General features: G+C 43.6%; 1 protein-coding gene across 3 annotated transcripts in view; it reads right to left on the reverse strand.

The window, feature by feature from the left end:
- taok1a (TAO kinase 1a) overlaps positions 1-18,099 on the reverse strand; it is a 63,697-nt gene extending 45,598 nt beyond the window's left edge. For all 3 annotated transcript variants that reach the window (XR_009656869.1, XR_009656868.1, XM_060943997.1), the window contains exon 1: positions 17,539-18,099. The gene's annotated coding sequence lies outside the window, so the exon portion shown is untranslated. The remainder of the gene's footprint in view (positions 1-17,538) is intronic.
- Between the last annotated feature and the right edge of the window lie 4,902 nt (positions 18,100-23,001).

The raw sequence follows: 23,001 nt of genomic DNA on the forward strand, positions 1-23,001 counted from the left end.
AAACATTTTCAAAAAAAACCCAAACAAACAAAAACATTCAAAATCAACTAACCCTACTTTTATATTCCTTTTATTAAAAATGAGAAAAATTACAACAAATAGGCCTTTGCATAATAAACTTATGAACATTTCTACTACCTCAATTTTTCTTCTCTTTTCGGCGGTCTGTAAAAAGGAGAACTCCAATTTCTCCTTACATCCATTTTTATAGTCAATTGCCCAACAGCTCTTTCTCATTTTAGATCTACTTTTTGTGCGTTTTCTGCAGCATTAGAGCAGTGTTTTGCCGCTTTTCCACTACAAACGCGGCTGAGCCGTGCCGTGCTGAATAGAGCTGAGCGGGGCTGTTGGAGTTGCATTTCGACTACAACCGCGCTGAACCGTGCTGGCTGGAAGTGGGTGGACACATTGGGTGGAGTTAGCGAAAGTGGGTGGACGTCACGTGATGTCGTTAAGCAGCGCAAACAGTGACATCAGTGAGCTTTTAAGCGGTAGTCTCACGACCCGAATACTAAACAATAAACATGGAGGACATGGAGTCGTTAGTGTTGCTGGTCTTGGTGCTGTGGCTTGTTGTCACCACCACCGCCAACAGATACTGGCAAGAGCGTATAGATGAGGCGAGGCGCATAAGGCTTCAGAAATTCTCGTAATTCGTAATTATTCTTCTTCCGGGTTTACGGTGTTTACAGATCCCAGCGTGCTCGCGGGGCGTGTGTGGGCATGTGAGGACACTCCTCCTCACCAATCAGTGCACAGGGGAGTGTCTGCTCACGCCCCCAGCCTCACTCGGCTCGCTTTGGCTCGCTTCAGCCCCACTCCAAAACGGTGCGAGTTTTAGGGGCTAAGCAGGGCTGAAGCGAGCCGAGTCGTGCTGTTTTTTAGTAGTCGAAACGCGAGCCGTGTCGGGCTGAAGTGAGCTGAAAAAGGGTAGTGGAAAAGGGCCATTACTTCCGCTTTGGGTGAAGTCATGTGCATTCCTGCTATTTTATGTTACTGTGCCCTCTGCAATGTAAACAACACACAGCTAAGAAAAACTAAGATTAGGCAGTCTGATGATAATCATGGTTCATATTTTATTTCATGGATTTGAACCACTGCAAAATGTGCAATGGGATTCATTTTCACAAAATATACCGTTACATGCATAATAATCACTACATTAGGATACTGTCAATCGCAGTATGCTATGCTAATGGAATTGCGCTCAGGGTTCTCCAGAAAACCTGAAGTAGCTGGCTTTGAAGGAAGGGGGAGGGGAAGGGAGGTGGCGCTGCAATTTGCAGCAGCCAAGCTGCCACTGCAACATGCCAAAGGTGCGCTAATGCTTTTTTTTTTGGGGGGGGGGGGGGGGCCTCACCATTTCCCTATAAAATACTTGCAAAATTTGTATGAAATTTCCCTCCAGATGTGTGTGCTTGGCTCTCTCAGTTGTCCTGTGTAGTATGCTGCTTGGCTTTGTAACATTACTACATACACAATGGCATGGTCACGTGGTCTGGCTGAGCCAATCAGAGCACGAGAATCGATCAACAAATATGACATCGCTTCTGGTATTGCTAGACTCGAATCGAAGACAATTTCATGGTGGAACAACTCGATTTGCAGCAAATTATGGGCAGCAGAGACGATATATTATATGATGTTTTGGTTTTTATATCTCCTCCTGGGAACCAAAAAAATGTGTCTCTCAATTTCTCTTTTGTTGTGATTTCCTTCCTAGGAATTTCCCAGCAACCCTCCTAGTCGCATGATACTGTATATCATTGGAAAGCCCAGGATGTACTCTTTACAAGACACCAGGATTCAAGTGAATAGCTTGAAAGAGTAAGAGGGTGTGCACGTAAAACAAATGTCAACTACAGAGGACACAAGTCTATGGGTTGGTTCTCAGGAGGTTACATACATACAATGTATGTATGTATTTTAAACCCACACGCTTCAACATTGAAAAGGCGTTCCCCCGGGTTCAAGGAGCCAATGCAGACCCTCTGTGTAGACGGAGAAAACCACCGGTCACTGGTGCTTGTGGACATTTCTATTTTGCCATTTTTAAATAGACAATAACAAGAAATGCAGGTTGTGCCCATTTCTCAAAGCTACCACGTGGCTAGATTAAGTGTTGATATTTCAGTAGATGCTGTAGACATCTGATTTTGTACAGTCGGCCATAATCGAGTAGGTTCTGTAACTTGTACCTATCAAACAAAACGTCTGTTGATAAGCAGAATCTGGACTATTGGTTTTAAAAGACGATGGAGAGAAAATATATATATTTAAAAAATCTGTCACGTACACGTCAATATTCCAAACTCGTGCTTGTAATGATGCATCAGCGTTTCATTGAGCACATCTCTTTACGCAACGGAACAGCTTAGAACAAAATTACTTTATATTTCCTTTTCCCCTTTTATGAGATACACCATTATGTGCTTTCTATGTAAAGCACAATGTAGGAGTGCCGTATTTGAAAGGCTCGACTGTTTCCCACCATTGTAAAATAAATTGCACTTCCAGTCATATATTAAAGGAGAACTGAAGTCATTTTTAAACTTGCTTTATTTCTTAATTAACGTGTTATTCAATTACGTTTTCGGTTTTATTAACCTTATATCGTGACTCGTATTGGCATATTATATTACACTTATCGGCCTTTAGCCGTGTTGAATGTAGTCCGTTCGGTCCACGGCAGGCGTCGCTTATCCGCGCGATCTTCACGAGACTTGTGCGAGACTTCAAACGTGACGTGTCCGTGCCGCCATTATGAAAACTGTTTACACAGCGGCCAGATCATTCCAATTTAGATTAATTTCGAGATTTGCCAGCTTCATCAGTGATGGAGATTATTCCATACAACTTCAAACCAACATGGAGTAGAGAAGAGTTGGAAAGACGGTAGGATAAGGACGAGTCCATCGCGCTGGTATTCACGCCATTACTGGGGCACAATTAAAACGTGCCAGATCAGACGGCTGGTGGTTTTTCAAAATAATAAAATACATATTATACTGAGCGCACTTCCCACATAATCCTCACTAAGGTTTCGGACAGCACTACAAAATGGCATCCTCACTATAGTGAGTAGGGAGCGATTTCGGACACGGAAAACTTCCGGCTTGATTACATCAGTATTCGAAGGAGGGCGCGCGTGTCTTTTGACAACGCTGGCAGATGTCGGTCACTTTGATTTCCGCTGTACGTTTTACTTCCGTCCTACGAGGTCTCGCACAGGTCTCAGCGAATCTCGTTTACGGCCATTGCTTTGACATATGGACTGATATGTTACAGAGCATATTTCAAACACTCAACTTGCTATAGCAGCGACAAAATAGCTATCAAAAACGCATTCCTATATTTAATAAAACGAGGAATAGAATTTTGATTTTAAAAAATTTGCCTTCAGTTCCCCTTTAAGCGGTGTTACTATTTTTTTTCTCGATTAAAACAGTTTGAGGCCACACCCACTGTGATTTGCCTTTGAATGTTGGTAGACAGTGACACAAATCCTACATGACATGACATGACATCCACTGTGGGTGGGGAAACACCAACAATGCTAGCTATGTGATTCAGGTATGGGCAACATAGGCAGCTGCCCAGGGTGGCATTCTGGGGATAGCACAGTGCACCAGCACAAAAAAATAAATTCAGAATTTTGAGATATGCGTGATCGGGTTTTCCGTCATTCATCTGCATGTCAATGATATCATGTCACGGTGTGGATCAATTAGCCTAACAGTTAATAGGTTTGACCTATGACCTCAGGTCTCCCCACTGGAAGCCCGAGGTCAGGGAGAAGAGAATCTACTAAACAGTGCACACTACAGAACGTTATCAAATAAACCACAATTTATTCATAATACCGCGAGTATATAGTTTCACAGACATGGTGGGGCATCTTTTTCTGGTTTGTGAAATCAGAATCGTTAAGAACAAGTGTTGCCAGGCAAAACAAACCTCACCCGGTAGCACTTATGATGAATATGAAGGAAGATTTCACGAAAAAAAAAAAAAAAGGATACCCTATGGGTCCATGTGGTGACTGCTTATAAATAAAATTGTTTTCAGATCCCATGTCCATACAGTAAATGTAGCATATATATTTACTCTGAGGCAGTAACCACAAAAATGAAGCGTAATGCAAAAATGAACAATTTAAAAATCACAGAAATAAAATATACCAAGTGTCTGTACTTTATATTATTCTACTCTTACAGTTTTCAAAACTGAAACTTCTGAACTAAGGCTGACATACACACGCTGTTGCCATGACCCAAACTCATCTCCCGGAAATGGCCTGGCGCTAGAGCTCAGTGGAACGCACTTCCCCTCTGTAATAAATAAACATGTCTGAAAGCAATTTCTTTAGTCTAGTCCACTTATTTCGAATGGTGAACTAAATTGTATACACTCACCGGCCATTTTAATCGGAACACGTGCATGTGCAGTGCGTGTTACACTCTTACAGCATGATGACGTAGTGGCTAGCACCTGTATGAGGCTAGCCTGGGCCCGCCCATCCTAAGCGTGACGCAACACGAGGGCCTGTTGCGAGCGTAGTCTGGCCAGGCAAGCTATCTACAGCTCTTCCAAGCTCCCGAAAAAAAATCGGGACCCAATCAACTTTGAGCATCTCCAACGGCCCTGGGTAGAGGCGTGTTCAAGGCAGTGACGTAGTAGAACTGCGACCGGAAGCCATAGATTGTTTACAGAATCTATGCCGGAAGCGCTTCATTCACGCTTCCGCATCTATTACGCATAGATGCTGTATTGAAAGCATTCAACGGGAAGTTCTCATTGAAAACGGAGCAAAGAGCAGCCCTGGAGGTATTTATTGAAAGGAAGGACGTTTTCGCCTTGCTCCCGACCGGCTTCGGTAAGAGTTTAATCTACCAGTTAGCCCCGTCGCGTCGCATACGTCAGAGGAAAGAGTGATGTGATTGGTTTAAGCTTCGTCACAGCCTTTTCTGGCTTTGACCAGTAGCAAACTGAGGCATTTCAGGGAGGCGGGTCAACCACGGGCTCTGGGAAACGGTTGGGCTTAATATCTTGGCCAGACCAATAGCTCGGAGAGCTTTGAAGTCACGTTAGCCAGGCTAGTATGAGGCAGCAGCCACAACAAAAACAATTTTGACTTTTTTGGTGACCTTGACCAGATGACCCTCAAAATGTTGGAGGGTCTATTTGAGACCAATGCCCAGCTATCCTGAAAGTTTCATGAAGATTGATCCAGCTGTTTTCCCGCAATATCGTTAACAAAAAAAACAAAAAAAATGAAAACGATACCTCGCCCCGCTTACTCTGTAGCGGGCGAGGTAATAATATAAAACCAGTCTGAACACCACCAGGGTGAACTGGTTTAGTCTTGACTCTTGGTTGACAGTGTTGGGTAACGCAGTGATGCTGGGGCGGCAAATTAACGCCAACGGATAAGAAAAGGAGCAAAGAGGAGGAGAAACGTGCAAAAGTTTAAGAAGATATGCAGCCATGTCATCTCTTTATGATATTATGCATGGAATGAAATAGGCTAGTACAACACATTTATTTGTTAGCCTATTGTTGCTTGCTATGCCATGACAATATTCCATTTTCTTTTCAGGGGGCGGAGCCTTTTCTTACAAAGCCCCACAGTTATAGAACAGCCTTCCAAGTAGCGTTCGGGAATCAGACACAGTCTCAGCGTTTAAGTCTGGGCTGAAAACATATCTGTTTAGTCAAGCCTTTTTTTAATGGTGTTTATGAGGTAAAGGAGTAGATCTGGAGGGTCCTCAGACAGAGTGTTTTGGTAAACTGGGATGTATGGATGCTGTCAGTCCCCACTCGCTTGCTCACTCGAGTTTGTTGACGGTGTAGTGGCTGTTGCTTTATGTCCCGGGGCTCCCTCATGCCCGTGTTACCTTCCGGTTCTCCCCTTTTAGCTATGCCGGAGTCCCTGCTTGTACTCAGCGCAAAACGTATACTGTTTCTACTCATCAGGTGACACTGGGCATACCTAAAAACCTGCGTTTTCTCTCGCTCCCCCCCATGTCAATCCTGAGATCGAGATGCTGACCTCTTCTGCTCCTCGGACCTGCCTAATCCATCCTGATGCCCTACGTCTGGCTGGAGTCTCATCACATCACTCCTGTAGGGGACGGCCCTGTATGGACAGTTGAAAGTCACACTAGGAGGACGCTCTGGACTCTTACAGTAATGCTTTTATGGATGAGGACTACAGTTGACTTGCTAACTTTAGGACTGCAGTTGTCATGAACAGTTTTGCACTCAAGTTTCCAACATTAACACAACTGACTTCATGTTAAAACTGTTAAATGTTATAGTCATGTCTGTTATCACCTAAATGAGGCTGGGTTCCCTTTCGAGTCTGGTTCCTCTTGAGGTTTCTTCCTCATGTGATCTGAGGGAGTTTTTCCTCGCCACCGTCGCGCTCATTGGGGATAGATTAGGGATATAAAATTAGCTCACATTTAAAGTCGTTCAAAATCTAAAGCTGCTTTGCGACAGTTTCTATTGTTAAAAGTGCTATAGAAATAAACTTGACTTCAACCAGCTTACATAATTGGATACAACACATCACAGTTTCATCATGTGTACCCTGCAGCAAAAGCCTAACTCGCACATTTATTCTAATAAACACACACACACTACAGTTTTTCTATTTATCTGTTACTTTTGCAGGCTTTCGTCTAAACGGGGGAACAAGGGCGCTGCGCCCTCTTACTCTTGGCGTGCGCCCCCTTACCGACTCCGTGAAAACATCCCAGCAACACTACGTGACAATGTGTCTGATCATCAAATACGTTATAATTACTCCAAAAATATTCCAATCATAGTAGATACACCGCCAGACGGTGCAAAAACAATCTGAATTGGCGTTTTCCAGACTGAGGCGCCATGTTGTTTAGTTGTTTACTTGTCGCGGCTGCTCTCGCGAGATTTGACACGGGTTACATACAAGGTCAGCTGACTTGTAGAGCGAGATTTCTCGAGACTGAATGACCTTTCACCCACCGGCGCGGGAGCTTTTGACAGAAGTAGTTCGCGAGTTGTTTTTGTTGACACTTGGGCATTTAAAGATGTCATCCCGCGGCACGAAGCGGAAGAAAGCCAAAGACTGTCCGGGGCAGAAGAAGATTACTTCTTTCTTTTTCAATGTTGACAGACAATTTGTTACAATTTCCCTCTCAGATAGCCTCAGAATGTCCCATTAGAGCATTTTTCAAAGGCTTTGCATGGCGGGGGGGACAACCGGCACCATCTCCCCCCCCGCTTCGCTCCCTCGCCATGGTGAGCGCTCTCATACTAAATTTTTCTAGAAAAAAACCCTGCTTTTGTGCTGGAAGGGGGTTTCACCCAGGGCGCCATACAAGCTAGAACCGCCACTGACTATGAAGACGTGTCATGTGGAGTATGGATTCTAGATCAGTCCCATTAAACATGCCATTTGGCTGCTATGCCGTTATGAGCTTGAGCACAAACTGGTCCGAGTGTGGTCAAGCTGTATGGGGAATTAACTCATTCTAAAATAGTGCTTTGTTTGTTGCTTTTGCTTGGCTCGGTATCACCCCCGCCCTGCCGAGTGCTACTCAGATGATCAGCTGCAGAGAGACAATGCTGAGAGCCGAGAAATTATTTGATGCATTGGTCACAAGACTGGCCTGCGCTCCTGCCTCCCACCAACTCACCAGCTGCCTCACACCCTGGCACTGAGCTCCACTCCTAATGCCAACACACACACACACACCAAAATCACACTGGACAGCCAATCACGTGGCTCACTGACCTATACCGCTGCCCACAATAACCCAAACACACAACAGAGAATCAGACCGACGCAGAGCATAATCTATATGTGCGCTGTTAATCATTTCAGCCACCAAATACACTCATTAACAGAGTCAATATGATTCTGCTATACACAAGATGATCTACAATCTAATGTACCAACAACAAAACAGGACACTTACACACAGCACTGACAGACTGAATTCTCACTGCACCCATATGTCGCAAGGCTTCTCATTACTGCATTCTACTTCTGACAAAAGAGTTTGGCTAATGCAGACAAGACGCTGAATAAGGCCATGGCATGCCATCCAACACACTCGCATGGAATGCAGCAGGACAGGACAACAAAGCAGGAGGGCTGGAATTCCTCGTGCATGCGTTTCTGTCTCATGCTTCTGCTACTTCCTCATCACACCTGATCAACACCTCAAGAGCGTGTAACTTCCAAATCACCTGAGGTATTTAAAACTACCCTGCAAGAGCCATCGCTGAAGGAAAACACTCGCAAGAGAACGCTACTTTCACCATCTGTTTAAAAACGGTGCGAATATGTAAGGCACGACTGTCCACAAGTGTTCGAGTTGTCGAGGTCAGGCCCCGAGACGATTACCGTATGAACCTTGTGAGTCACCTTGTAAGCTGCTCCACCTGTGTTGATCATTTCATTTGCCAAACAGTTTCAGGTCCGATTTATAGGCAAGCTTGGTGAATAAATGAAGGACTGTGACATTTCATTGAAAGGAATCATGTCCCAGTTTGTGCCTTTAACAAGTACAAATGGGGAAAAAGCGAAAAGAGAGAAAAAAAAAATGTTCAAAAGAATTGCAAACAGGAAAAAAACAACATGGGGTTAAACAAGGTTGTACATGATGCCTCAAATATCCACTGTCAACGAATCAGCCTGATTGCTAGGGGTGTGCAAAAATATCTTTGATTAATCATTTTTAAAAGTTTGCCCGACTTGATATCAAGCTATAAAATTTAATGATCAATCTTTTAGGCTAATATGCTTTTTTTTTGGGGGGGGGGGGGGGGGGGGGGGGACAGTTTTCTAGGTTCATTTCCGCCATGATTAAACATAGACAAAGAATTAAACAGATGGGCTCCGACTAGTATTAAAGGCAATTTCTTGTCCTCTCCCCTTTAGGTGTCTCCCTCTCGGTTAACTTTTGCTATATACAGTAATTAACAGTTATTCCATACATGAGCTGACAGCCAACGAGGCACGAAGCGAATAATTGTTATCCACATTCACTGGATTTTGAGAAACGGAGCATTTTTTTGGCAAATTCAATAAACTAAAAACTTTATACAAAAATGTCTGACAAAATAATTTCCACTTAGAAGGTAAACAAATCGGTCAAATGACGGTAACAATTTGTGCAAAATGCTAATAATTCTTGAAAAATAATTTTTAAAAAAAGATGCTATCAAACAGTTTTATTCTATATATTTTGTTGCTCTCTTATATTTTCTGTAGTTCTGTTTTCGAGTCGAGTTTATTTTGTCCTTGGTTGGTTCAGTGACACGCTCCGCCATTTTTGTTTTTCCTCTACTCAGGGTATAGATAGTTTTCACATGACGTCACGGAGTCGGGGATTCCCTGGTGGCGGCCATCTTGGGGGGCTAGCTTAAGGCCAATTTATGCTGACAACGCAGTCCTCGCAGACGGTGTCGCAGATGGTGTCTGCGTAGTCCCCCCACCTTTGCAGACGCTCTGCGCGCACCTCCCAAAAATTGTGACCACCGCAGAAGCCTCGCAGACAGCGTCGCAGACAAGAGGGCTCCGATTGGTCCACTCTACATCCGCTGTACACGCACTTCCGCTTCCCTACTTTCCCGGTTTGTTTTGTTTTCACGACCGCCATTTTGAAAAACACGAGCGAAGATGGAGCAGCACGAAGAGCGGTTGATCGAGGAAGTGAGGAAGTACGTACATCTATACGACTCCAGTTCTAGTCATTATAAGTAATCGGAGGATAAACACTCCACTAACCACACCTACCAACTACTCCTAGCGATTTCGCGACTTCGTGCCCCCTTGCGTTGTGGCGGTGAATAACATCGCGCACGCCTATTACTCCCCGCTCAACGATAAATTACAACTGTCTGCGACAAGCTATCTGCGAAAGCCTTTTCGCAAGAGCATGCAGAGGCCTTTACTGTACGGGTCACTGAGCACACATTGTAACGCGCGAATTACATTCATTTATATATTATTTACATTTATAGTTACATTACTACTATTTAAAGCTAGCAATGGTGCACACCTGTTGTATTCACGGCTGTCGTAATAGGTCAAATGATGAAGTCAAGCGGAGCTTTTATGGAATTCCCACTGTACGGGAGCACGAAGGCGAGCAGACAAAGAAACTCAGCATACAAAGGAGGAATCTATGGCTTGCGAGAATCAGCCGCAAGGATTTTCAGCCTTCCAAACACAGCAGAGTCTGCTCCGATCATTTTATAAGTGGTAAGTTGTTTAAATAAACAAACAATCAGTTGTGTTTAAGTTTGTTTTACCTGCAAAATGTGAAAAATACAATGTGTAAGCTGTCATTCACATTTTCACACCAAAAAATTAGGGGCTTATATTTAGATTATAATTATGTAGAATATTTGATATATACATATTCATGTATTATGATATAAATTTAAATTTATAAAAACATTTGGTACAAGGCTGCAAACATATGATTATTACTGGCCTATAAACTGTCATATCAAACACAAAATGTAACAAGCCTACATACCAGTTAATTATATTACAAAAGTTTATACTGACATGGTACTGTAATACCACTAATGGATGTAAAATTTGTCTTAAATCAACTCGATATTATACACACATTTATATGCAGTGTTGAGAGCTCTAAAACTCCAATGTTTACATACCTTGGCTGTAATTAGGACACGACTCTCACTGGTTTTTATATGGCGGACTTCGCGGACCCAGCCACAGACAAAATAATTGTATGACTCCAGCGACTTGTATGCTTTGAGGTCGTCAAGTGTGTAGGCGCTTTTAGTATTCACGAAAAATAGTTCACAATATCAGGGTACGATATGGATGGCAGCCCTGCATAGTCACTGGAAAATGCTTCTTTGTCCACTTCGTAGGGGTCAATTCCCCCAATCAAGGCCAGTTTGGCTGCATACCGTTGTCGTGAGATGTTGTCCAATGTATCTATATATTTCCGTTTGCTTGATTTTGCCGACATTGTTCTTTATTTTAGAAAACTGACTATATAACTTAATAAATTCATCCGAGATAACGTAGCCGGTAGTGGCGATGGTCCGTTTTGTTTGCCCCCCGAGATGGCGGCTGGGGGGCGTTCCCCGGGATGCCGTGACGTCAGTGAAAACTATCTATAGAAGCTGATAGCCTAGGTGTAGAGTAGCCAATCAGAGCACATGATTGCTCATATCCAGTGAATGTGGATAGAATCATTTTTCATCTCATTTCTATTGAATTGATAGAAAATCAGAATCAAATCGCATGGGAATAAGCCAAACCATTAGCTTGTGGATCAGAATTGAATTGAATCAGGGCGTCTGTGCCAATACGAGCCCTACTGACTGCATTCATTCACTCCGGTACAATAATATTACATTCAGGATAACGTCATATGGAGTGAATTTGCTCATCGAGAATCAATAGCAACATATGGATTTGTACATTTGTGAGCAGACAGCTTTCGGGTCTGGTATATTAGGTTTGGTGGAAGTGAAATTACTGTGAATAAAAGGGTGATGGACAAAATGTACTGCAATTCTTCTGATATTACCAAAAAAAAAAAAAAAAGGGCCCTTATGGGTACCTGTGGCTACTGCTTATAAGTAAAATTGTTTTATGATACCATGTCCATACAGTAAATAGAACATATATACACGTTATCAATTTTACTAACCTCGTCTCTTACAAGCATCGCCAAGCTGTGAGCAGCAGCAGGGCTCGTAGTATTTTGGTTACCAATTTTGTTTACTGTGTTTTGTTCAAAATACAGCGTTGTGAATTATATCTATTTTCAAAATAGTAAGAAAGCACTTGTTCATGAATTGTCTTAGACGCATTATTTAGTACTAATGAGCATATTTTGTTTCACAAGTGTAAAGACTAAAATAAATTTAAAAAAAAGAAAAAATTAAAGCAAATAGAAGTTTGATATCGGCTTTTCAAAACATCTGCCAAAAAACTTTAAAAAAAAAATAAAAAATTACAAAACCGTTCATTTGACCTTTCAGAAGGACCGAACAAAAGCTGTGAGAATCAAAGGTAAATTTTCTTAAAATAAACACCACTCAGGCTTTCGTCTAAACTGGGGAACAGGGGTGCTGCGCCCTCTTACTCTCGGCGTGCGCCCTCTTACCGAAATGCCGATTGAACCCCAAGTCACACTTAGGCCATGCACTTGTATGCTACAGCACAACATGCAATCTTTCTCAAAATGATCGTTTCTCCGTGAAAACATCCCAGCAACACCACGTGACAATGTGTCTGATCATCAAATACGTTATAATTACTCCAAAAATATTCCAATCATAGTAGATACACCGCCAGACGGTGCAAAAACAATCCGAATTGGCGTTTTCCAGACTGAGGCGCCATGTTTGTTTACTTGTCGCGGCTGCTCTCGCGAGATTTGACATGGGTTACGTACAAGGTCAGCTGACTTGTAGAGCGAGATTTCTCGAGACTGAATGACCTTTCACCCACCGGCGCGGGAGCTTTTGACAGAAGTAGTTTGCGAGTTGTTTTTGTTGACACTTGGGCATTTAAAGATGTCATCCCGCGGCACGAAACGGAAGAAAGCCAAAGACTGTCCGGGGCAGAAGATGATTACTTCTTTTTCAATGTTGACAGACAATTTGTTACAATTTCCCTCTCAGATAGCCTCAGAATGTCCCATTGTAGCCTCAATTTTTCAAAGGCTTCGCATGGCGGAGAGGGGGGGACAACCGGCACCATCCCCCCCCCGTCGCTTCGCTCCCTCGCCATGGTGAGCGCCCTCATACTAAATTTTTCTAGAAAAAACCCTGCCACTTACTCGATATCGAATTAGTAGCCTTGGCGAACCACGAGGTGAATTTTGTTTCTCTTTTTATCTGCCGAATATCTTCCGATACTACGAAGTTATAACGAGGTTTCTCTGATTTCATTTCTGGTTCTGAAGTTTATCAAGTAGTAGAACGGGTAATCAAACTTGATCAGGATAAGTGCTGATTGGTTTACGAAGTTGCGCTATTGTTACACTCATTCTTACAAAATGAGGACAGTGGCTTCTAGGGCTGTAACGATACACCCAACTCACGATTCGAATCGCGATTTTTGACCCACGATTTGATACGCTCACGATTTTTTTTTAAATGTTTTTTTTAAAGTAGTAAATTTGACTTATTAACATTTAGTTACTTACATTAACTATTTAATAACAAATAATTCAGACCACTGCAGAGAATGAGTAATATGTATGCAAAAATGAACAAATGTATATCCAAAGATTATTTTATTTCTCAAAATAATACTGTTGAGCCGGAAGCTCTGTTTTTTTTGGTTCTGAAAAAGTCATTTTTCCAAATCGTGTAAATCCGTTAAGATTTTTTTTGGGGGGGGATGGCTCTCTCACTGTCTCACTCTCATAGGGCCAATGATTTTCTGTGATCGCGGAAAACAGATGGAAATTACGGAATTTTTATGGTGAAACATTGCTCGCGTGTCAAAATGTAACTGCCGCAGAAGGCTTCCGCCCAAGCAGACATGCCTTCAGTGTTGCCAGATATTGCTAACGTTTTCCACCCCAAAATATGTTCAAAACCAGCCAAAAGGCACCTAAACCCGCCCAATCTGGCAACACTGCATGCCTTTCCAGTCAAGTGATTGTGATTGGCTTGTGGCACACCTAGCCAGCCAATGAGCTGCTTGTTTACAGATTCGCTCCCCGCGTTGCAACCAGAATGGCGACCGCTTAAAAGAAATGAATGCTCTGCCAGTGGCGAGTGTGGACGTTGCGTCACTTGCAGAAGATTGTCGCAGGTCGGCGAAAAAACGACTTGCTAATAGATATAAAAAAATAAAAGTAATTTAAGTAAGTTTAAAATGTAATTTAAATAAAAAGTAAAGTATTCATAAATTGAAGTTTGGAAGCGCCTCTGTTTTTGGGCTGAGGAGAAGTTTGAAAGGGTGTACCGCGATTCTGCCTTCTTGTATCGCGATACGGATCGTGGCTCTGCGTATCGCGATTTCGATTTCGATACGCATATCGTTACAGCCCTAGTGGCTTCGCCACTCATTCTTTGATAACGTGAGATCACGATTCACCGTTCTGCTGATTGTAATGCTTAATGCGCCATTGTTGCACCCATTCTTACAACACGATGACATAGTGGCTACTGCCTCGCTTCGCCTCCATGAGGCAGTAGCCACATAAAGGTTAAAACAACAAATCCGCAATGAATAACAAATCACTGGAAAGATCTGAAACCTCCACCTTCCCACACACTAGGAAACTATCAGTTCTGCTAGTGTGTTCTTCTCAAGTACACACCAACACATGATGGTAACAAGTCAAAATCGGTGATCTAAAGTTGAACACTAATGTTCACTAAGCATTTAAAAACATCAGCACACCAAAAAAAATAATAATAAGATGGCAAATACAATCTGCATGTTTGTATGGAGAGACTGCAGGGAACTTTGATTGATGCTGGGAAGAAAGACAGAGGCTTGGCTTTAAGTGGCAGCAATGAGATCAGGAAAAAAGACAGAAAGAGGACAGTGTCTCCCATCAACAGATGCACCATTCAGTCTGTTTGACACGCCCTCGGTTTGCATACGTCTGCGAAACAAACCCATAAACAAATTCAGCAGGCCACTAAAGCAGACGCTTATGAGATTATAACTACTGCGCCCTTTCTCCTTTACAAATCAGTGTGATGAGAATCACGTCAACTCACTTGCTACACGCACAGCGGTGGAGTTTTGGTGTCTAGTTTTTTTTTGGTGTCCCAGTCTACAAATGACACAGAAGTTGCAAAACACCACAAGCAATGCTTATTTCCCCTAAACAGGTTCTAATCTAACATCTAGATTCCAATGAAATCAGACTTCCTGTTTGGGGGGGGGGATGGAAAGATATTGCTCGGCTAGTTTCTTCAAGAAAACATTTACGGAGGCACGAGGTGCATCGAGTTCATCCCGTCAAGTTCACGCCTCCTTATTTAACCCAACAGCAAGACCAAGGTTTGATCACATATTTGAAAGTGAGTAAGCAAGCACGTGTGTCCTGCAGCATGGAAACACTGACCAGCTGAGAAGTGTAGTAGATTATAATAAAAGGACTGTGTGAGATCATGGTGAATGCCTTCTTTTACAGTCAGCTCGAGATGGAAACCACACCTTGGTACACTGGTCATTTTGCATCAAGAAAAGCAGAAAGAGCAACTGTTCTAGACATTAGACCATGCTAGATCAGTCTTACTTGCTGCCCGTTTTGGTGTTTCAGCTCTAAGATACATCACTGAATTCTCAAATCACAAACTAAATCAATAAACCTATGACAAGTTCAAGTAAACGCATTTTGCCAGGATCCGACGACACAATATATTTGTCTTTCGCAATGGTGATGGCAATCGTAGTGCCGTAAATTCTTGCCGTGTCTTGGTCGGGAGACTGACAACACCACCAGTTTGACCCTGACCAATCATCGTTCATGGGCGGCACGATGGTGTAGTGGTTAGCACTGTCGCCTCACAGCAAGAAGGTTCCGGGTTCGAACCCAGCAGCTGGCGAGGGCCTTTCTGTGTGGAGTTTGCATGTCCTCCCCGTGTCTACGTGGGTTTCCTCCAGGTGCTCCGGTTTCCCCCATGATCCAAAGACATGCGGTTAGGTTAATGTGGGACGGCCTTGGGCTGAGGTGCCCTTGAGCGAGGCACCTAACTCCCAACTGTTCCCCGGGCGCTGTTGGCATGGCTGCCCACTGCTCTGGGTATGTGTTGCCCCTTTTCCACCAAAGCAGTTCCAGGGCTGGTTCGGGGCCAGTGCTTAGTTTGGAACCAGGTTTTCTGTTTCCACTGACAAAGAACTGGCTCTGGGGCCAGAAAAACCGGTTCCAGGCTAGCACCAACTCTCTGCTGGGCCAGAGGAAAGAACCGCTTACGTCAGCGGGGGGGGGCGGAGTTGTTAAGACCAACAACAATAACAAGACCGCGAAAGATCACCATTTTTAAGCGACGAGAAGCAGCAGCTGTACAAACGCGAAGTCATCCATTATTATTATTGTTGTTGTTGCTGCTTCTTCTGTGTTGTTTTTGCTTCGATATTCGCGCCAAGATTTATGCAAACGTAGCGACGTAACTGACGTATACAGCGACGTAATGACGTGGCTTCCCTTAGTACTGTGAGCTATGGAAAAGCAAACTGGTTCTCAGCTGGCTTGCAAGTTGAACGAGTTGTGAACCAGCACCGGCTCCGAACCAGCCCTGGAACTGATTTGGTGGAAAAGGGGTGTGTGTGCGTGTGTGTGTGTGTGCGCTCACTGCTTCAAATGGGTTAAATACAGAGAGGAAATTTCACAAGTGTGTAACGAATAAAGTTGTGCTTTCTTTCTCTCTTTCATGTCCTTGTGTGTTTTCGGGGAGGGAGGACGGTTAAGCAACGGTCAGTCACGGCTATCGAGGAACAGGTCAGGAGTTGTCAAACTATGCGAGAAAATATAAAAAATTGACACGTTAGATTTTTCATCAGGGTGTCATCGAGCGTCCCCGATGCCACGTCGCTGTTCTACAATTGTCAGACAATTGTCAGTTCATCGTTCCCGACATTCATATTCGGGCCTGATGCTGGAAAAACGTGCTGAATGTGTGTAGACCGATTTGAGCATTAGACCAAGGGCCAAGCCTCGGTACTGCAGAGGTATTCGAGAGCTCTCAGCGTAGGGTTTGGAGAACCCCAGGGGTGTGTGATGGGTGTTCTGTGATTGCTATTTTTTATTTTATAGTTGCGAATCTCATCACATTTATCATTGAGCTGTTTTTAAAACTATTTATTAGCCTGTCTGACTGGTGACTTGAGTTTAATCCAAATCTGAATGACTCAAAAACAAGTACTGTAGTCTGTAAATAAAAAAAAAAAAAAAAAAAAATCAATCAGATTGGACCTAATGTCCTATTAGTCATAAATTAATGCCCCGTTGGTCAAAAAGTTGAACAGAAACCTCTACAGCTCCAATAAATAACAAAATATATATTACTATACTCATCTAAATAATGCTCATGAAATAAATCTGTCCTGAGGGGGTCTGTGGTGATCTGAAAAACCCTAACGTGTGATTTACATCGAGTTATAAAATGTTATCACAGGGTACAAACTGAGAAATCTTACCTCAACAATGACATATTAAAAATATACATATGACAGAGGAATATTTACAGCTATCATAAAGGAGAAGTCCTTGCGAGCTCATGTTTTATGTTTACAAATACACTGCCACTAGCTTAGCTTAGCGGAAAGCTAGTTCAAGGCTGATATTAGCAGCTAAAATACTTTACAAACTCGTGTTAAATATCACAATGTCTAAGCTAGAAATAACTGTGTTAGGGTTGTACTGAAAGTCTGCTCGCACTGATAAAGGCAGCTGATATTAACGTCGAGGCGACAGTACAGCCAGTTTCTGTCAATAACATGAGCTAAGCTCCTAGCTAGCCTGAGCACCGTTAGCTCGCAGGCTAAGTGGTTAGCACAGCGCTCCTCACCCTTTCCCACAGCCAGGCTGGGCGGCTGCAGCGGTCCGCCAGCGCGTGGAGCCGCTTCTTCGCTCCCAAGCCGGGACCCGGTCCGCAGAGCAGCACTCGAACACCACAGCTGCTTATTCAGCTCACTGCCGGTTTATTAGAACTTTGTGCAGAGCTCTGGGCTGACTCCCAAACTGCGCTGCCTTGTGCTCGCTAAGTTGTGGAAGTGCTTTAAGCAGGTAGTCCGGGATGAGAGCGAAACTCCAGCCCGGGATAATGGCGGTGTCCCGGCCGGCCGCTCAGCGGGCTCTTCCCCCAGCACTCCTAAAGATGGCGTCCGACAGGCAGCTTCCAGGCGCCTCGAACAAGTTTAAGGGGCGTTTAAACCGCAGCAGCACGCAGTGAAGATGCAGCGAAAAGCCGGCCACACCCTAACAGGCCGAAAAGCTAAAGGCAGAGCGATTTGGAAATCTCGCTCCAGCGCGCAGCAGAAAGGCGCTCGCTCACTCACTCACTCACTCACTCACAGCACGCTGCGCTTCTCTCCCCTCCGCCACTCTGCGGGTTCCTGGAAAACCGGCCACCGGTACCGCCCTAATGCTGCGGGTAACACCCACTCAACCCTACACACACACACACACTCAACCCTGCACATACAGTATACACACTTAACCCTACATACACACACTCAACCCTGCACATACAGTATACACACTTAACCCTACATACACCAACTTAACCCTACACGCACACACTTAACCCTGCACATACAGTATACACACTTAACCCTACATACACCAACTTAACCCTGCACATATACACACTTAACCCTACATACACAAACTTAACCCTACACACACACACACTCAACCCTGCACATACAGTATACACACTTAACCCTACATACACCAACTTAACCATACACGCACACACTTGACCCTGCACATACAGTATACACACTTAACCCTACATACACCAACTTAACCCTACACGCACACACTCAACCCTGCACATACAGTATACACACTTAACCCTACATACACCAACTTAACCCTACACGCACACACTCAACCCTGCACATACAGTATACACACTTAACCCTACATACACCAACTTAACCCTACACACACACACTCAACCCTGCACATATACACACAACCCTACATACACCAACTTAACCCTACACACACTCAACCCTGCACATATACACACTTAACCCTACATACACCAACTTAACTCTACACGTGCACACTCAACCCTGCACATATACACACTTAACCCTACATACACCAGCTTAACCCTACACGCACACACTCAACCCTGCACATGTACACACTTAACCCTACATACACCAACTTAACCATACACGCACACACTCAACCCTGCACATGTACACACTTAACCCTACATACACCAACTTAACCCTACACACACACACTCAACCCTGCACATATACACACAACCCTACATACACCAACTTAACCCTACACACACTCAACCCTACACATATACACACTTAACCCTACATACACCAACTTAACTCTACACGCACACACTCAACCCTGCACATGTACACACTTAACCCTACATACACCAACTTAACCCTACACGCACACACTCAACCCTGCACATATACACACAACCCTACATACACCAACTTAACCCTACACACACTCAACCCTGCACATATACACACTTAACCCTACATACACCAGCTTAACCCTACACGCACACACTCAACCCTGCACATGTACACACTTAACCCTACATACACCAACTCAACCCTACACACACACACTCAACCCTGCACATGTACACACTTAACCCTACATACACCAACTTAACCCTACACGCACACACTCAACTCTGCACATATACACACAACCCTACATACACCAACTTAACCCTACACACACACTCAACCCTGCACATATACACAAAACCCTACATACACCAACTTAACCCTACACACACACTCAACCCTGCACATATACACATTTAACCCTACATACACCAACTTAACCCTACACGTGCACACTCAACCCTGCACATATACACACTTAACCCTACATACACCAGCTTAACCCTACACGCACCCACTCAACCCTGCACATATACACATTTAACCCTACATATACACACACTTAACCCTACACACACACACTTAACCCTACATATATATACACACTTAACACTACATACGCACACTCAACCCTACATACACCAACTTAACACTACACGCCCACACTCAACCCTGCATATATACACATACTTAACCCTACATACACCAACTTAACCCTACATGCACACACTCAACCTTGCACATATACACACTCAACCCTACACACACCAGCTTAACCCTACACGCACACACTCAACCCTGCACGTATACACACTTAACCCTACATACACCAACTTAACCATACACACTCAACCCTACACACACTCAACCCTGAATATATACACACTTAACCCTACATACACCAACTTAACCCTACACGTGCACACTCAACCCTGCACATATACACACTTAACCCTACATACACCAGCTTAACCCTACACGCACACACTCAACCCTGCACATGTACACACTTATCCCTACATACACCAACTTAACCCTACACACACACACACACTCAACCCTGCGCATATACACACTTAACCCTACATACACCAGCTTAACCCTACACGCACACACTCAACCCTGCACAGATACACACTTAACCCTACATACACCAACTCAACCCTACACGTGCACAATCAACCCTGCACATATACACACTTAACCCTACATACACCAGCTTAACCCTACACGCACACACTCAACCCTGCACATATACACACTTAACCCTATACACACACTTAACCATACATACACCAACTTAACCCTACACACAACCCTACACACACTCAACCCGGCACATATACACACTTAACCCTGCATATATACACATACTTAACCCTACATACACTCAACCCTACATACACCAACTTAACCCTACACGCACACACTCAACCTTGCACATATACACACTCAACCCTACACACACTTAACCCTACACACCACCAGCTTAACCCTACACACAACCCTACACACACTCAACCCGGCACATATACACACTTAACCCTGCATATATACACATACTTAACCCTACATACACTCAACCCTACATACACCAACTTAACCCTACACGCACACAATCAACCCTGCACATATACACACTTAACCCTATACACACCAATTTAACCCTACACACTCAACCCTACACACAATTAACCCTACATACACAAACGTAACCCTACACACACTCAACCCGGCACATATACACACTTAACCCTGCATATATACACACGCTTAACCCTACATACACTCAACCCTACATACACCAACTTAACCCTATATACACACACACACACACACACACACACACACACACAATCCTACATACACACACTCAACCCTGCACATATACACACTTACCCCTGCATATATATATACACACACACTTAACCCTACATACACTCAACCACACATACACCAACTTAACCCTATATACACACACACACACACACACACACACACACACACACAATCCTACATACACACACTCAACCCTGCACATATACACACTTACCCCTGCATATATATATACACACACACTTAACCCTACATACACTCAACCACACATACACCAACTTAACCCTATACACACTCAATCCTACACACACACACACACACACACTCAACCCTGCACATACAGTATACACACTTAACCCTACATACACCAACTTAACCCTACACGCACACACTCAACCCTGCACATACACACACTTAACCCTACATACACCAACTTAACCCCACACCCACTTAACCCTACATACACCAACTTAACCATACACACACTCAACCCTGCACATACACTTAACCCTACACACACACACACACACACACACACACACACACTCAACCCTACACACACCCACTTAACCCTACGCACACACACTCAGCCCTACACACACTCAACCCTACATACACTCAACTCTACACACACTTAACCCTACACACACTTAACCATACACACACTCACTCAACCCTACACACACACACACACACACACACACACACACACACACACACACAACCCTACACACACCTGACCCTACACACACTAAACCCCCATGCACGTAACCCTACACATACACTCAACCATACACATACTTAACTCTACACACACCAACTCAGCCCTACAGACACACTCAACCCTACAGACACTTAACCCTACACACACACATTTAACCCTACACACACACTTAACCCTACGCACTCACACTCTCAACCATACACCCACTCAACCCTACACACACCCACTCAACCCTACACACCCACTCAACCCTACACATATATAATATGCTGGGACCCGTGGTATCCTTTGGATCCTTTTGGACAGATTGGTTGTTGGCACACACACACACACTCAACCCTACACACACACACCTGCATAACTAAAATCTGTTCATCATTCACTCACATACTCACTCGTGTACACACGTGCGCGCACACACACACACACACACACACACACACCTGCATAACTAAAATCTGTTCTTCATTCATTCATGTACTCACTCATGTACACACACACCTGCATGACTAAAATCTTTTCATCATTCACTCACGTACTCATTCATGTACTCATGTACACACACCTGCATGACATGACTAAAATAAATCTGTTCTTCATTCGTTCATGTACTCACTCATGTACACACACCTGCATGACATGACTAAAATAAATCTGTTCATTCATTCATTCATTCATTCATTCATTCATGTACTCACTCATGTGTACACACACACACACACACACACACACACACACCTGCATGACATGACTAAGATAAATCTGTTCATTCATTCATTCATTCATTTATTCATGTACTCACTCATGTACACACACACACCTGCATGACATGACTAAAATAAATCTGTTCATCATTCATTCATTCATTCATTCATTCATTCATGTACTCACTCATGTACACACACACACCTGCATCATTAAAATAAATCTGTTCATCATTGTCATGTTACTCCCTCATCTCACTCATGTAGACACATATACACACACACACACACCTGCATGACTAAAATCTTTTCATCATTCACTCACGTACTCATTCATGTACTCGTACACACACACCTGCATGACATGACTAAAATAAATCTGTTCATTCATTCATGCACTCACTCATGTGTACACACACACACACACACACACACACACCTGCATGACATGACTAAAATAAATCTGTTCATTATTCATTCATGTACTCACTCATCTCACTCATGTAGAGACACACACACACACACACACACCTGCATCATTAAAATAAATCTGTTCATCATTCAGTCATGTACTCCCTCATCTCACTCATCTAGACACACACACACACACAGCCGCATGACTAAAATCTGTTCATCAT

The sequence above is a fragment of the Neoarius graeffei genome, chromosome 17 (assembly GCF_027579695.1).
Source record: "Neoarius graeffei isolate fNeoGra1 chromosome 17, fNeoGra1.pri, whole genome shotgun sequence".
NCBI lineage: Eukaryota > Metazoa > Chordata > Actinopteri > Siluriformes > Ariidae > Neoarius > Neoarius graeffei.